Source organism: Lithobates pipiens, unplaced genomic scaffold (assembly GCF_037356315.1).
Source record: "Lithobates pipiens isolate NorthernLeopardFrog02 unplaced genomic scaffold, aLitPip1_a1.2 Scaffold_23, whole genome shotgun sequence".
NCBI classification, from domain to species: Eukaryota; Metazoa; Chordata; class Amphibia; order Anura; family Ranidae; genus Lithobates; species Lithobates pipiens.
The window spans coordinates 291,338,882-291,357,584 of NW_027507785.1; the positions used below are offsets into that span (position 1 = coordinate 291,338,882).

At 43.5% G+C, this 18,703-nt stretch overlaps 1 protein-coding gene across 1 annotated transcript in view; it reads left to right on the plus strand.

Moving 5' to 3' along the window:
• Positions 1 to 11,104: 11,104 nt before the first annotated feature.
• Positions 11,105 to 18,703, plus strand: part of DDAH1 (dimethylarginine dimethylaminohydrolase 1) — a 289,072-nt gene continuing 281,473 nt past the window's right edge. Inside the window, exons 1-2 of the mRNA XM_077450319.1 lie at positions 11,105 to 11,239; positions 11,834 to 12,011. The gene's annotated coding sequence lies outside the window, so the exon portion shown is untranslated. The remainder of the gene's footprint in view (positions 11,240 to 11,833; positions 12,012 to 18,703) is intronic.

Consider the following 18,703-nt stretch of genomic DNA (forward strand, 5'->3'; position numbering starts at 1 on the left):
GCGGCCAGTGGCACCTCAAACCCCCAGCCCCCCTGCCCAATTGCTGTCTTACCCCATCTAGGTGGCAGGTATCAGCAGTGGGATCGAGCATCGGCAGCGGGATCGGGCATCAGCAGCAGGACTGGACAGCGGGCATCTCCTCCATTCCTCCATCTCAGCGGCCATGCATCTCCTCCCCTCCTCCTAGGCATCCAATCGCCTGTCCTTTTAGCCAATTGGGGGGGGGGGGGGTGACAGGTCTCAAAACCGCTTCCTGATTGGACGGGAGGAGGATCAGTGTTACAACAACGAATGTTTATTCGCTGTTGTAACACACCTGGGTGGGCTCCGCTCACATTCTATGCGCCCTGAGCCCACCTTATTTTGAAGCCTATTAGAGCCTCTGTCTCTAATCAGGTGCTTAAAAAAAAACACCCCGCATTGGGGGCGGCGCCTGTGCACCCTTAATGGACAGGCCGCCCCTGCATATGTGTGCGACTTAAAGTAGTTGGAGCAACGTCAGTGTCGGTCATGCACTGCTTTGGGCTGACTTTCATGCAATTTGAGGGCCATAGACTTTAATGTTTACCCTCAGAAGTTGCATGAAAGTCATACCTGAATGTTATACAATGCAACATTTGTCCATTATCACTGGTCAAAGCCAAAGTTGTATCCAAGTTGCACCCATCCAAAGTTGCGTCAAAGTTGCGTCCCAAAGTCGGCGCAACTTTGGTGTCGTAAACGTGTGAATGGATCCTAAGGCAGAGTTTCTCAGCCATGGAACCTAATGCCACGTACAGACTAGGTCCGAAAGGATTAGTCCGTCCGACAATCCAATCATGTGTAGGCTAGTCCGATCGTTTTTCGAAAAAAAATCTGACGGACCTAGAAATAGAAAATGTTTCAAATCTATCCGACGGACTAAAATTGGGAAAACTGTTCGTCTGTGTGCTGGTCCGACGGACCAAATACGATCCAAGGGAAGCTATTGGCTACTGGCAATTGAACTTCCTTGCTTAGTCTTGTTTACGTCATCACGTTCAAAATGAACGGACTTACGAATGGACTTAGTCTGTTCATGTGTGGCCAAGTCCGTTCGTTCGGAAAGTCAGTCGGAACTCCGCCGTAAGTCAGTCAGGAAGACCGTCAGACCTAGTCTGCCGGAAGGTCCGGCGTGTGTACGCGGCATTAGAGTTCTTCCAGAGGTTGCCATGGGTTTCTTAAGCTATGACCAATTTCTACCTCTCAGATAAGCTCCTAAACAGAATTTTCAGTAATATTCTTAAAATTAAATGAATGTGTAAAAATGTAATGAAAATTGTGGTGTCCCCTAACATTTGTGACCATTTCAGAAGTGCACCTTTGAATTGCACACAATGGTGGCATGGTGGTGCAGGTTTTAAGGGGTTAAAGTGATATTAAACCCAAAACCAAAAATGTAATATAGTGCAGCTTACCCACCTTAGAGTGGCGGATGCATTCGTTTTCTTTTTAAGGCTTTTCCCCCCTCTGTTTTCACCTGGTGATCTGCCCAGTAACACACCTCCTGTATTAGTGACACACAACTCTGGTTGAATGAGCACAGGGGGCACAACAGACAGCAGCATTGTCAGTCTAGGTGGGAGGGTAGTGTTATATGCACTGCCAGATTTAGATACACTAACACATTGAAATTGAACTCCAATTTAGCAAAACCTTTTTATTTATTTATTTATGTATTTTTTTGTCTTTTGGGATAAAGGTTTTATATAAATAAGAAAAAGCTGATCATTGTAAGCACCTCTGTCAGTGGTTAATGGTTTGTATCAACCCTCTATCTGCTATATCTGCAAGAGAGCTTGTTCTGTTGAAAAACAACAGACTTACTAGCCAGATACCAGGTAAAAATAAAGGATAGAAAACCTAAAAAAAAGAATGCATCCAGCATATCTAATGCCCTGTACACACGGTCGGACTTTCCAACGGAAAATGTGCGATCGGACTGTGTTGTCGGAAAATCCGATCGTGTGTGGGCTCCATCAGACTTTTTCCGATGGAATTTCCGACACACAAAGTTTGAGATCTGGATCTAAAATTTTCCGACAACAAAATCTGATCATTTAAATTCCGATTGTGTGTAGACAATGCCGACGCACAAAGTGCCACGCATGCTCAGAATAAATTACGAGACGAAAGCTATTGGCTACTGGCCTCTTTATAGTCCCGTCGTACGTGTTGTACGTCACCTCGTTCTGAACGATCTGATTTTCCGACAACTTTGTGCAAACGTGTGTATGCAAGACAAGTTTGGGCGAAAATCTGTTGGATTTTGACGTCAGAATGTCTGACCCGTGTGTACAGGGCATTAGTATTGGTAAGTTGCAATATAAGATGTTTGCTGTTTAGTACTGCTTTAAAACAGGCAGTGAGGAGGCAACATAACGCCACCTCACCACCTGTCATATGCCTTCTGAAGAGCAATCCAACAGGGAACACTTCTTCCCTGTTGAATTGCTCTTCAGAAGGCTATGACAGGCACCCTTCTGTATCAGGACAACGGACTCAAGACAGAACTTTAGAACCCCTCCCCACTCATATTTTCCATAACACAGAGGGATGACATTCTGTAGTATTCAGAGATGGCTGAGAGTGATGTAATTGATAACAGTCAGCACAGGCACATGTAAAATTATCAGCTGATTTCTAACATGTTTTTTACTCATCAGTTATAACAAAAAGTTTTCAATTGCATATTTAAGGTGGAACTGAAGGCTTCTTTGAACAGACTATAAGCAGGAAGGCTATTATGGCAGAAGAGGCATGTAATGTCTCTCCCGCAATAAGATACACCTACCTGCCTGCTCACTGTCTTCTGCAGAATGTAAGCTGAGCTGCGCATGTTCAGCTCAGCTTACATTGCCGGCATGGTCCTTGTGTCCTGGGATGACCTATGCATGCGCAATTATGCCATCCTGCAGCTGCCAATGGAGATGCCTGAAGACTGGCACCCAGGGAGAAGATGCCGATGAAGAACCCAGACCATTAGACAGGAGGTAAGTTTAGTTCCACTTTATTAGACCAAAAGGGAGCCAATAAGAAAAGTTCATTTTTGGCACTTTAAGCCTACGGTCACGTTCGTGACATTGAAATCAAGCTACAGTAAAACCTTGGTTTGAGAGCATTTTGCAAGACAAGGAAAGGTTTTAAATAACTTTTGACTTGATATACAAGCGATGTCTTGATATACAAGTAGTGTCATAGCACAACTGAGTTTAAGAGAAGAGAGGCACCTCTAGTGTAGCAATATGGTTACATTTAATGAAAGTACAACATTTAGCAACTCACCTGGTTGATGATTAAAAGAGGCACATCTAAGTATGCAGGCATCCGGGGTGAACATAGACCATATAGACCATCCTCCTTCATTAAATGTAACCATATTGCTACACTTATGCCGCGTACACACGAGCGGACTTTTCAACATCCAAAGTTCGTGTGTGGGCTGCAACGGACTTTTGACTCGCCAAAGTCCGAAGGACTTTAGAATATGGAACATGCTTCAAATTTTCCCGACGGAACTCCGCCGGACCCGGTCCCTTCGAAAACTCCGCTCGTGTGTGTGCTATTCCGACGGACTAAAACCGATGCTAGGGCAGCTATTGGCTACTGGCTATGAACTTCCGTATTCGAGTCCAGTCGTACGTCATCACGTTCAAATCCGTCGGAGTTTAGTGTGATTGTGTGTGGCCAAGTCCGCTCCGCCGAAAAGTCCGTCAGAACTCCGTCGGAACTCCTTCGGAAGTCTGTCGGACATAAGTCCTCTCGTGTGTACGGGGCTTTAGAGGCGCCTCTCTTCTCTTTCATACTCTGTAGTTCCTGCTGGATTTTGCTTCTAATCCCCTTGTGGAGGCTTCCATTTGGACACGTAATGGTTCCACAATTTATGACATTGCTAGAATCTTTTTATATGGACCATAAACTGACCATAAACTGAAGGACTTATGAATAAATAGTTGTGGAACGAATCAGCAGTTTCCATTATTTCTTATGGGGAAATTTGATATAAGAGTGCTTTGGATTACAAGCATGTTTCCGGAACAAATTATTTTTGCAATCCATGGTTTTACTGTACTTCACTTGATGTAGTGCGATTTCAAAGTAGTACTACTTCAGATGCTACTTGGAAGATATCTGTGACTTCATGCACAGATGTCTATGCAAGTTGTACCTAAACTCGCAAAAAAGTAGCGCAAAAACGACTTTTCAAAACGGGGCAACTCAGATAGAGTTGGAGTTGCACCAATTTAATCACTTTCATTGTGGACAATAGAGTGCGCCTTGTCATTCGATTTAAAGCTATCAAATCGCATGATTGGTTGCACCAGTGTGACTGGGGTCTAAGAGGATGACTCTTGGAATTGAGAGTCAAAGCTTAGAGTCTTTTGGAGGTTTGATCATTACTGCCCCGTCAACTGCCTTAGGCAGGCCATAGATTATGCAATTTTCTTATCTTCAAGGAAAGAAAATCACTTTATTTTGATTCCACATCAACAGTCATTGATTAGAGGGCCCATCCCCCCCCCCCCCCACTTAGCTATTGTATTCTCACAGCGGGAGGTTTCCCCATCGTTAGAATACTATGATCACTGTTGACAGCTATAGCCACCTGATCATATGAAAACATCCCGACAGGCTGATTGTACTGAAGTCGATCCATAGATTGACTTCAGTGCAACCAGCCTGCCTATAGATGGGTTGAAATTCGGCCTCAATCTTGCTGAACCAGACAAATTTCAATCCATCTATGTCTGGCTTTAATTCTTGCTAACAAGTTGTGTCTTCCAGCTCCAAAGTAACTATAACAGTATCACATACAGAGTCTTGCATTTGTTACATTCACTAACTAGCTACTTTTTGACATGCTACCTGACATGCTACCTCTGCAGTGATCTGTGCTATGTAAAACTGGTCATCTGTCAATCAGTCAGCCAGGTAAAAAAGAATTTTGAGTACACCAAATAATCCAATTGCATCAATGGACTGAGAGGTAGAGCAGATTTCCCTATTTGAATTGTGCACACTGCAGCATCATTGCATGTTAACATTAATTTTCTGTTAGAAATTCTGTATATAACCCTACAGAACAGCCAGTGCACAGTCCACATAGGCTTTGCTGCTTAACTGCAGACAGGAAACAGGAACCTTATTACAGAGAAAAGACATAGAGCATACCATAGATGCAGCTACAGCCATATAAACACTGCCATCTACTGGTTGAAGAATATATCTCTACTAAATACTAACTTACAGTAGTTGTTACACAAAATACAATTCTGTACTTCAACAATAACCCATTTAAAAAAAAAAAAAATTATAGGGAAGGATTAGACCCCCTGTGAGGCTTTAACGTGGAACTTATGCTCAGTGGATCCCCCCCCTCCGGTGCCACAATTGGCACCTTTCAGGGGGGAGGGGGGTGCAGATATATAATATACAGGTATCTGCACCCACTTCCGGGCATAGCTAGCTGCAGAATAGCCGTAGATGCCAGTCACACAGTTCCCAGAACACAACAGAGACCAGTGAAGATGTGCAGTACGTAGGGAACCAGGCAGTGAAGCCACAACGCTTCACTTCCTGATTCCCTGACAGAAGAGGGGGACAGCCAAGAGACAAGCGTTTTGCTCGTCATCTGTTGCTGACATCGCGGGCACTCTGGACAGGTGAGTGTCCATTTATTAAGTGTAGTATTTGTAGCTGCTGGCTTTTAATAAAAAAAATTTTTACAGTGGAGCTCCGTTTTAATGTGGAAATTCAGTCATTTCTTCAACTTTCCATCTATTAAATCTTCTGCCATTGTTGTTTTAACTTTGGATAGTAAAATATTTTATTTCTGCCAGTAATACCTTATACAGCCCACTTCCTGTTTCTTGTCTGGTAAAAAGCCTAGGCTTAGGCCGCGTACACACGGGCGGACTGTCTGCCCAACTAAGTCCGTCAGACAATCCGACAGACAGTCCGTCCTACTTTCGAATGAACGGACTTGACCACACACGATGAACAGACAGTCCGCCGAAAGCTTGCGCGATGACGTGTACAGCACGTACGACGGGACTAGAAATACGACGTCCAATACACTGCAATGCAACCTTTCGCCGTGTAAATCCTTTCTGAGCATGCGCCATACTTAGTCCATCGAACTAGCCTACTCACGAGCGGACTGTCCGCTGAAACCAAGTTTGGACGGACAATATTACGGAAATTCCGAAAGACTTAGTCCGCCAGACTGTCCGCCGAAAAAGTCCGCTGAAGCCCACACACGAGCGGATTGTCCGCTGAAACACGTTTCAGAGGACCAAGTCCGTCAGACAGTCCGCCCGTGTGTACGCGGCCTTAGAGTCATAAGAGGGCCAATGAGAGCACACGACCGGACTTTTTGACAGAAAAGGTCCGACGGAACGAGTCCGTCAGACAATTCGATCGTGTATGGGCTCCATCGGACCTTTGCTTGCCAAAAATCCGGCGGACTTTAGAAATAGAACATGTTTTAAATTTTCCCACCAGACCTCTGCCGGACCGAGAAATCCGCTCGTGTGTATATTACTTTGTGCTTTTTGCATTTTGCAGATTTGCACTACAGCCAGCCTAACATGGTTCTGTAGCGCAAATTTGCAAAATGCAAAAAGCACTAAAAATGCATAGGTGTGGATCCAGCCTAAGGCGCTGTTCACATATCACGATTTGGGATCATGGACGGAATTGCCGCATTTCTGCAGCAGAATGCGTGATACGCTTTTGGGTGTCATACGATAATTGCCACACAATCGTGGCAAAATGCAAATTTAAAAAATTTGCTACTCTGGTCGCTCCAAAAAGGAGCATGAGCTTCTTTTCAGGCAACAAACGTGCATAGAGCACCCCATGAAGTGAATATGCTGCCTTATATGCAAGAGATAAAGTCGCTCAACCAAAATCGCGAGTGGGATTGCTTGTTCCCGCTACGCAAAAGTGTAAATGAAGCCTAAAGAAGGCCTGGATAGTGATAGGGGTCCTAAAACATTCCAACTTTGAAATCCAAAATCAACTTGAAAAAGAAAAAAGAAAAAGTAAAAAAAGTTTTGGCTATAGATGTATTTCAAAGCCTGGCTCCAACTAACATTTGTTCTTTGTTTTGAATAGAATAGGAAAATAGAAAAAGAGCTTCAACTGTTGAGTTTTTATTATTGATCCCACCTTGGGATGAATAGCGTGGTTAAGGCCTGATTCACACCTATGCATTTTTTGTGCTTTTTGCATTTTGTAGATTTGCACTACAGAATACGTTCCATAGGAAACCATGTTAAAAGGACTGTAGTAGAAATCTGCAAAAAGCACTAAAAATGCATAGGTGTGAATCCAGCCTTAGTGTCCCTGTTTGGAGAGATTTTCCATCACTTCTTTAATATTATGGTAAGTCTTGAATCGCATGTCAAAACGCACCAATGTGAATCAGGGCTAAGTGTCACTTTAAGATGCACGCCACTCAAAACAAATAAACTCTTGAGCTACAAATAGATTTTTTGTTACTTCAGCATTGCCTTTATATATCAACTTGTCCCACTGTGATGCAGGCCAGGATTCAGAATACTGAAACACATTCAATGTAGGCTGATAAAAAAACAAAAAAAACAAAACAGTACCAAGAAGTTCTCACGGCTACTACTCAGAATCAAACCTGCCTTGGAAGTCTGAATATGATACAGTGCCTTGATAGTTCCCATGATGCATGCTCATGCACTCTGCGGTGTAGTTGAGCATCCTGGGAAATGTAGTTCCAAAACATCTGGGGTGCCAAGGTTCGCCATCACTGTCCTAAGGTATGATACCTTTTTTTTTCTATGGTAGCACATCATGTTAGTATGTTAGTCATGGGAAGTTGTAACTCAAGATTACATACTGTGATACAAAGGTTGTAAATTGTATGTTTAGAACTGATGTGATCTATCCACCATGATTGGACAGCACTAAGGTTTACTTGACTGTAGTTTAATGAACCTGGGGCAAAAACCATAGAGAGTGACACAGAAAGTTATATAATACATCTAAAAATGAGCCAGGTATAGTAAAAAATACCAAAGGCCAGTTTTACATATGTGTGAATTGGATGTGGTTTTAACCACATCCAATTCGCATGCCATGTGAATGTGACCGGCTCTTAAAGGAGCCGGTGTTCTGCCGAGAAAGTTCCCCCCGGGGAATAATGACCCCCCTGTACAGTGCAAGTGCATCGCTTGCGCAGTAGGAACCACAACTGAGCCACTGAAAATAGCCGAAGCTAAACACCTGTAAGTCAGCTGAACACCTGTGAGTCAGCTGTACACGGCACCTGCGTGCCAACACTATTGTAAAAAAACACTTTGTAACAGGGCCCCTCACGGGCTTGTTTCGCTCGCCGCGCTTTGGGCACGACGTCGCTTGGCATATTAGTATTCTAACTCTATGTCCACTTGGATGGTGGGGTTTGAACCTGGACTCAGGGAAGAATGTAGTGCGCAGGCGCCACGTAAAGCTGACGATCAGCTGTTCATCTTCGGAGACTTTCGGCGGCTCCACAGTCGTTCGTACTGCGCAAGCGCAGCACATGCCCAATACAGGGGGTCCTTATCCGCCGGGGGAATTTCTCGGCAAGACACCGGCTCACACATGTCCGGGGCGGCCACCGTTCGGTTTCCAAAAGGGTCCTGTGTGTTTTTGTGTCAGATTCGGGTGCGAATTCAGGCAAAAATTCGGATATGATTCACATGTGAACCGGTGAACAGAAACGCACAGGACACCAGACTGCAAACCGCACACATGAACATATGAACCCAGGCTTAAGGTGGTAAATTATTTAGATTTTGTTAATTTTTTATGGGATGGAACATGGGTGGTCATCTTCTAGTTTCAGCTGATTTTTCTGCCAGATCTGTCACATGATTGATTGCTAGGAGAAATAATTGTAGTTCATTTTACTATTTTTTTAACACCTTCACTCCTAATGTCTGTTTTCATTGTTTTTTTTGTTTTGTTTTTTCGTTTTTCCTTCCTTACTTATTTTTTTCTTTCCTTCCTTCCTTCCCTTTCTCCATTCAACCGTCCTTTGGTTTCTTCCTTCCTTTCCTTTCTTCCACCTTTCATCCCCTCCCCTCTCTTCTCTTCTCTTTATTTTCTCCTTCCTTCCATCTTTCCTTCCTCCACTCTTTCCTTCCTTCCCCCTTTCTTTCCTTGCTTCCTTCCTCCCCCTTTTTCTTTCCTTGCTTCCTTCATTTCTCCTCCTTCTCCCGTTTCTTCTATCCTCTCTTCCCTTCCTTCCTTCCTTCCTTCCTTCCTTCCTCCCTTCCTTCCTCCCTTCTCCATTCTTTGCTTCCTACCTTTTTTTTTCCTTCCTTCCTTCCTCCACCCCTCCCTTTTTTCCCTCGATCATGCACATTCTTCCTTCCTCCCTTCCTTCCCTTCTTCCATCTTTCCTTCCTTTTTTTTGCTTCCTTCCTTCCTTCCTGAACCACCACCTCTCACATAACATATGTGTACTGTACTATCCCCCCTTCAGTCTATTCTGAATGCTGCTGCTGGACTAATACACCTCACTAATCGATCCATGACTGCTGCCCCTCTCTGCCAATCCCTTCACTGGCCTCCCCCTACCCCACCGTGTAAAATTCAAAATGCTAACCATAACATACAAGGCCATCCACAACATCGCCCCCATCTACTTTACCAACCTCATCTGCAGATATCGCCCAAATCCCAACCACTCCTCCCAGGACCTCCTGCTCTCTAGCTCCCTTGTTACCTCCTCTCGTGCTCACCTTCAGGACTTCTCCAGAGCCTCTCCCATCCTCTGGAACTCTCTTCCCCTAGTATATCCGATCAGCCCCTAACCTGTCCACCTTCAGGAGATCCCTGAAAACTCACTTATTCGGGGAAGCCTATCCCACACCCACCTAAGAACTGTGCAAGAGCCACCCCCATCAAATCATTCCCCCATCTATTACTTTTTGTACCACCACCCCCTCCCTTTAGAATGTAAGCTCAGTCTGCTGTCCCTTCTGTATTGAACTGTATTGTAATTGTGCTGTCCCCCCTCTACATTGTAAAGCGCTGCGTAAACCGTTGGTGCAATATAAATCGTGAATAATAATAATAAAACTATTCTTTCTGTGGTCTCCTCTACCTGCAAATGCCAACCCTTGTTCTAACTTCCTCTTTTTTATTTTCATAAAATGCCATTGATGAAATTTACAAATTATTATTGATCACTTCACATTCTACCGTTAATCCCTGGTGACAGGTCCTCTTTAAATGATCTCCCCTCCTAGTGGCGGTGAATTCTCCATGGTGGAAGAACGTGGCATTAAATAACCAGCCAGTAAAAGAATGTGAACTATTGCTTGTGGAACTTGTCTATACTTTCAGCTCTCTGTTGACTTTGGTATTAATGCTAAATCCCTGTGTATGTAGCCAGTATAATGCAGACAGTCTTGTCTCATTAGGCTGTTGTGCCTGTGAAATTGACCCAGAGTATGTCAGTGTTTCCTTGCTCAGTTAGCATCATTTGGGGTACAATGGCTTTTTCAGTCTGCAGTGACGGGCGATGGTGGTGTGGGGGGGGGTGTATTAGTGAGCCAGGCTGCAGAGAGTCTGCACTGAATATTTCCAGATGTGGAATCACATCCAGACGTTAGGAAATTTCCATATTTGGAAGAGCTGGAGTCTTGCGTTTTTTACATTTTTCTGCCTCTGTTATCCAACCACAAAACATTCTTGACAGTTTTAGATGCTGTTAAATATAGACTCGCCTTGTGTTCCAGGAGCAGGAAATTCAGTGGAATGCCTCATTATTCACGCAATGTGTCTATCATGATAGGCTCAAAAATAGACTTTTAACTATCCAATTGGCCTTCTGGGCTGTTCAGATCTGAAAAAGGCATAAGGATCCAGACTGCCTCCCCCCCCCCCCCCTTTTTTTTCTTAGGCTGAAATAAGTCACATACCACAGATATCTTGCTCCCATCAGATTGCTTGCAAATTTGGGTTTCATCACCGTTTTAGCATAGTAGACAAGATTTGTTTGCCTGGCCAGCTACATATTAACCAAAACCTCCACCCAGAATCCACCCAGAGAGAACTCAGTGCTTTTTGTTAACCTGTTGCAGGGGAAGAATAGCAGTGTAGTGCTTACTACCCGCATCATGTCAAGCAGAGGTCTAGTGACACACATCAGCATCTGCTGTCCTCCAGTAACCTGACCATTGGACAAGGGGTAAGTCATTTTACCTTGTGTAAGCCACCTTGCCTTACCTACTGCCTCTTGCTTGTCCACTAAATTGATAGCCAACCTCTTTCCCTGTGCACTAAGCTGTCAATCTCATACCCTTGCCCATCTTACGTATCCCTTGCCCACCCTACTCCAACTTGTTACCCTTACCCATTGCATACCATACGCCCACTCTACAACAATCTCTTACCCTTGCACATACAGCTCCTGTCCACTCTTCTTCAACCTTCTGCCAACCTTGCAATAATCTCCTACCCCTACCCACGTTACCACTGCTTACTACCTATTGCCCTCCTATCCCTACCTTACTGCAATATATTACCTCCCCACCCTACCGCAGTCATCTCTCCCTGCTTTGCTTTTTTACTCCCTGCCCTGCTTACTCTGATCTATAACTCATTTATGCTGCAGTCTCCTGTATGCGATCCTTTTTTTGCCCTACTGTTATTTCAAGCCCCCCCCCCCCCCCTGTCCCTAGTCTGTTCACAGTAGGGGCAGCTGAACTGCACGTGAACCATGCAATCTTCGCCCATTGTCTATGAAAGTCATCCATTATAATGAAACTCTCTCCCCTGACAGGTAAGCTTACACTGAGGATCTCTGTGCAGAATCTGCTCCAGGCAATGTGTAGCTTGTGGAATGGAGAGAGAACTTGACCTTTGTTGTAGAGTGAGGAATTCAGCCGAATATCAGACACCTAGGTGTGAAAGAATGTGAAAGTCACCTGGGTGCTGCACTGTGACCTACGGTGCTCCAGGTAAGTGAACATGTGGCAGGTGGTGGGGGGGGGGGGGGGGGGTCATACTACAACTACTCTCTAGCTCATGTGTGACCACCAGTTTTGTTATGTCTCTATACTCGAGGGAGGTTGGGAGCGTGGGCTTAGCGGATGTCAATTACATTACACTGTGGGGTCTTGTAAACTGTATTCCCCAGCTGGGGGCTGATGCTGAAAGGGGATTCCTCCCCCACTTTCCTTTCTGGTATTTTATAAGGGGGGGGGGAGTTCCCATGTCAGAGGCAAAAAAATATTTAACCTCTTGCATCTCCGTCACGTATGCTAAGTCATGTATGCTAATTTAAACACTAACCCTTTCATATTTAAACTCGTATTTTATTGGCAACGTCAAGGACTTTCTGAAATGATTTTCCTCCTGGAGAACATTATAGGTCATTTACAATGAAAAAAAAATACAATATATGAAAAAAGATAGTAAAATAGTCATCATAACTTTGTATGTAACGGTCTGTATCAGGATTGAAATCAAGACTTGGATATCTTACCGTGCAGACTGTTCTCCTTGTATAGCAGCATCTGTAGGTTAGGCATCAGAATAATTGACTTTTTTGGAAGAGTAGATTTAAATTAGCCATGTGCCTAAAATTGAAGTACCACCGTCATTTCAACAACTATCCCCCCTAACACCCAGGCCGATCATTTATGAGTAGTGACCAGGCCACACATACCGAAGGTATCTCAGATGGCACCTTTTGGCATATGTTGTCGGATTGAGCTGCTTAAAATTATTACCCCAGTTTTATATCTATTAGTAGTTAGTTACATTCAACTGTAATGTTGAAGATATTTCAAAGCTTGTTCAGTTCAGAAACTTCTTCAGTTCTAATGTATCAGAAAATACAATAGCAATCATATTTAATCAGGTATCACCAACACCTTGGGGCATTAGCCATAGGAAGGTGTACAAAGATGTTGGTTTCTAAGGAGAGGATGGAAGGTGTGAAAATTGTGGGACTACCCTGATCTAGTTACATAATTCCAATCCTTGGTGGCAGGAAATATACATACTGTTGGTGTTAATCCTTCCATTTACATGGCTGAAAGTAAAAGGTGAAATGGTGTCAAACACCGAGGTAGAAAGGATACTATATGTGGAAGACAAATGGTGTCAAAGGCCCCTACGTCTCTTCGTTGATGGTTGTTCCAGTTTGACGTAGGTGACCTTTTACATATATAGTTACATAGTAGGTGAGGTTGAAAAAAGACTCAAGTCCATCAAGTCCAACCTACATACTTCTTGAACTGGCTGGACACGCTACAAAACATCTTCATTACAGGACAAGTCCAGTTGAAGGTTACTTACTAACCACTACCGGATATAACTTGACCTGGATAAATGAAAACCATCATGGACACCCAATTTGAAACAGAATAGTTTTGGGACTTTGTTATCTTAGCACTGGACAGTCTTCATTCTTTCAACTAGCTTCTTTGACTTGCATGGTCATGTTATGCTAGAGCAGGGATCTCCAATCTTTCTAAACAAAGGGCCAGTTTATTGTCCTTTAGACTTTACATGGGCCAGACTGTGGTCAGTGGGAGTACAAAATGCCCCAGCATCATTGATATATGGTATTAGTGGTAGGAATAGTTTCCCATTGTTGGTATTAATGGCAGGAATAATGGTCCATCATTGGTGTCAGTGTGAGGAATTGTGCCTCCAGGGTTAGATAAACACAGGCAAAGGGCCGCAGTTTGGTGCTAGAGTATAACAACCAATCAGAAAACATTCTTCGTGGTTTCCCTGTGGTATACCAAGGAAAGGTGGCGTGATTATTATTATGTTTCTGCACTGTGTGCATTGTCAATAATATGTGTGATTACTATTTTATTAAGGCAGTTGAAAATGGGATTTGCTAACCAGCAGCAGAACCCATATTTTACCAGACTTGTGTTTATTATTTCTTGTTTGTTAGAGGCAGAAAAATAATTGTAAAACTTTTTTCACCTTTAATGTGACCTATAAACTGTTGATTTTATTACAGCATTCAGTCTTTTTGGGTATGAGTCTATCAGCATGGCACATCTTGACTTTGCAATATTTGCCCACTCTTCTTGGCAACACACACTCCAAATCTGTCAGATTGCGAGGGCATCTCCTGTGCACAGCCCTCTTCAGATCACCCCACAGATTTTCAATAGGATTCAGGTCTTGGCTCTGGCTGGGCCATTCCAAAAACGTAATCTTCTTCTGGTGAAGCCATTCTGTTGTTGATTTGGATGTATGCTTTGGGTTGTTGTCATGCTGAAAGATGAAGTTCCTTTTCATGTTCAGCTTTCTAGTAGAAGCCTAAAGACTTTGCGCCAATATTGACTGGTATTTGAAACTGTTCATAATTCACTCTAACTTGAATAAGGCCCCTGTTCCAACTGAAGAAAAACAGTCCCAAAGCATGATGCTGCCACTGCCATGCTTCACAGTGGGTATGGTGTTCTTTTGGTGATGTGCAGTGTTGTTTTTGCACCCAAACATATCTTTTGGAATTATGGCCAAAAAGTTTAACCTTGGTTTAATCAGACCATAACACATTTTCCCACGTGCTTTTGGGAGACTTCAGATGTGTTTTTGAAAAATTTAGCTGGCGTGGACATTTTCTTGCTAAGAAAAGGCTTCCATCTTGCTGCTCTACCCCATAGCCCAGATATATGAAGAATATGGGACATTGTTGTCACATGTACCACACAGAAAGTACTTGCCAGATCTTGGCAGCCTTCCTGACCAGCTTTCTTCTTTATTTCCATCCATTTTGGAGGGATGTCCAGTTCTTGGTAATGTCATTGTTATATCTAATATCTAATGCCTTGTACCCTTCTCCTGACTGATACCTTTTAAAAATAAGATACCTCTGATGCTTTGGAAGCTCTCTGAGGACCATGGCTTTTGCTGTAGAATGCGACTAAGAAAATGTCAGGAAAGACCTACTAGAACAGCTGAACTTTATTTGGGGTTAATCAGAGGCACTTTAAATGATGGCGGGTGTGTACTGACTCATATTTAACATGTGTTTGAATGATTGCTCAATTCTGAACACAGCTATATCCCTAGTTATAAGGACACTTATGCAACTACATTATTATATTTTTTTATTTTTACTTCCCCCCTAAAAGATTTCAGTTCGTTTTTCAACGGAGTTGTACAGTTTATAGGTCACTTTAAAGGTAGAAAAAGTTCAGAAATGATTTATCTTTGTTGAATTTTTTTACATCACAGAAACCTGACATTTTAACAGGGGTGTGAAAACTTTTTATATCCACTGTATATACAGTATGTGTATATATATATATATATATATATATATATATATATATATATACACACACACTATATTACCAAAAGTATTGGGACACCTGCCTTTACACGAACATGAACTTTAATAGCATCCCAGTCTTAGTCCATAGGGTTCACTATTGCGTTGGCACACCCTTTGCAGCTATAACAGCTTCAACTCTTCTGGAAAGGCTGTCCACAAGGTTTAGGAGTGTGTCTATGGGAATGTTTGACCATTCTTCCAGATGCGCATTTGTGAGGTCAGGCACTGATGTTGGAGAGAAGGCCTGGCTCACAGTCTCCACTCTAATTCATCCCAAAGGCATTACTCTTATTGCTCTCTTATAAGTGTCAAGGGTGGTTGCTCTTTGGGCAGATGTTCTTGATGGCCTATATGAGTAGCTGCAGGGCCAGGACTAGGGGTGGGCAGAAGGGGCGGCTGCCCTGAGCACTATAGTATCTTGTGAGGTTGGGGGCACCTCCAGGACATTAGGGGGGATTTGTGTTTGGAGGAGGAATTAGGAAAGTTACAGGGGATAAGTTCTAGGGGGAGAAATTAGGGTTGTGTGCTAGGAATGGTGATTTGGGGGGATTTGTATTGGGAAGGGGGAAGAGGTTTTGTGCTAGAAAGGGGGATTTGTGCTAAAAGAGGTGATATGGTAGAGGGGGAGGGAATTTGTGCTAGAAGAGGGGATTCTGGGGGTTGTGCTAGAAGCGGTGATATAGTAGAAGGGGATTTTTTTTGTGGGGGGGGGGGGGATTTTCCTAGTAGGGATGATTGGGTGGCATTTATGTTAGAAGGGCAAATGTGGGGGGGTGCTAGGTGGGGGGATTTGTGCTGGGAGGGGGGATTTGTGCTAAAAGAGGTGATATGGTAGCGGGGGAGGGAATTTGTGCTAGAAGAGGGGATTCTGGGGGTTGTGCTAGAAGCGGTGATATAGTAGAAGGGGATTTTTTTTGTGGGGGGGGGGGGATTTTCCTAGTAGGGATGATTAGGTGGCATTTATGTTAGAAGGGCAAATGTGGGGGGGGGGGTGCTAGGTGGGGGGATGGGAGGGAATTTATGCTAGAAGAGGGGGGATTCGGGGGGGGTTGTGCTAGAAGAGGTGATATGGTAGAAGGGGATTTTTTTTTTTGGGGGGGGGGGTTGTGCTAATAGTGGTGATTGGGGGGTATTTATGCTAGAAGGGGAAATTTGGGGGGGTGCTAAGTGGGTGGATTGGGGGGAGAATTGTGCTGGGAGGGGGAATTTGGAGTGGGGGAAGAGGATTTGTTCTTGGAGAGGAAATTTGAGGGGTGGAGGATTTGTGCTAGGAGGGGGGTGATTTTTGTTTTTAGGGGGGGGGGATTTTTGCTGGGAGGATTTGGAGGGAGAGAGAGTATTTGAACTTGGAGAGGGTGGGGGCAATGGGCAATGATTAGCACTGGCAGGGGAGATTTTGTACTGGGGAGAGGCAATTTTTTTTGGGGGGGGGGGATTTTTTCTGACACATAATTCTTATGCATCTTGGGGGGGGGGGGGCGCTACAGTTTGCTATGTTTGCCCCGGGCTTTAGATGACCTTGTCCCGGCACTGAGTAGCTGAACCAATCCATATCTGTGGGTACTAATAGGCTGGGTTCACACCTATGTGAATTGGATGCGGATTTCTCCACATCCAGTTAGAATAGCAGGAGATTGTGACTGTTTACTCATCTCTGTAGCTCCGGTGTGAATTGAACAGGAGCCCTGTGCGTCTTTTCGTCCATTTCAAGTCCGAACTCAGCTCAAAATTTGGGCTGAAATCGGACCTCAAACGGTGAATGGAGACGCACCGCACCCCTGCTGTGAGCCGCTGCGTGTTCTAGTGTGAACCCAGCCTTAGATGGATGGGTGATTTTTTTTTTATTGCATTGAAAACACCCCAGCTGCATCAGATGACGTCACTGAAATACCTGCTGATGATTCTGTTCTGCAATAGGAATGTGGAAGAGAGAGATCAACTTCCAAAAATGCTGCATTCTTTCTTGGTATAAAAGACTGACTCATGCTTCCTATTAATGGATATAAATATAAATTACTCATAAAGATTTTATTTGATTTGTAATCAGTAAATATACTGTAAGTTAATCATAGTTTATTATAAACAGTGACATGTACTAATTAATTAGATATATACAACATCCTAGTGTACTTATTATTAAGACAGAATTATTATTATATTATGCAGGATTTATATAGTGCCAACAGTTTGCGCAGCGCTGTACGTTATAAAAGCGGTAGTAGCTTTACCTGTAGCATTAAAAATGCAAGTTTTGCTGCGTTTTTGCATTAGCGTTTTTAGCTTTTTTGTGTTTGCGTTTTTTAGCATATATACACACAGACATATATATATATATATATATATATATATATATATATATATATATATATATATATATATAATATTTTTATTTTAACTATACTCCCACAAAAGCTCATGACTCATAAACGCAGAATAGCTGCTGTTTTCAAAGTTAGAGTGTTTTCATAGCTGAAAAACTCAACTTCAAACCCACTAGTTCTGCGTTTTTTTTCCAGCCAGAAAACGCCTCTGACAAAAATTGCTGATAACAGCCTATGTGTACATGGACACATAGGATAGCATGCTGGGGAGTTTACTGGTTGCAGAAAAAAACACCTGATGCCAAAAACAGGAGCTGTAAAAACGTCTAGCGTGCATGAAGCCTAAAGGGAGACAATACAGCAAAAAAAATAATTCAATATAAGAAGTTTAAGAGGGTCTTGCTCATGGGGGCTTCCAATCGAATCGAATGCAAAAGCGGTGGCAACATGCTGTAAACCACATCAGCCAATCATATTTAAAGGGGTTGTAAACCCTCGTGTTTTTCCACCGTAATGCATCCTATGCATTAAGGTTTAAAAAACTTCTGACAGTGACCGATACCCCCCCCCCCCCTGTTTTACTTACCAGAGCCCGTTCGTTCCCTCGGCAGAGACGCGCTGTCTATAATGTGGATAATGACAGAACTCTGGACGGCCGCACTCCAATGCTAAAACTATGCTTTATTAAAATAATATTTAGGACACAGCAAATTACATCACATGAAAGGTGCTAACAGCTGATGCGTTTCGCACTAAGGCTAGTGCTTACTCATAGCTGTCTCTCTGCCCAGGGTTTTTTGGCTCTTGATTGGATAGATTGATAGCAGCGCAGCCATTGGCTCCCACTGCTGTCAATCAGATCCAATGACATGGGCGCCCGGGGTGGGGCCGAGTCTGGAATTCTGTGTCTATGCACACAAATAATGGACTCGGGAGCACGCCCGCAAGGTAACCCCCTAGGGGAGCGCTTTTCCTAGGGGGTTATGTGATGTGGGGAGGAGCCGTGAGCACCAATGGG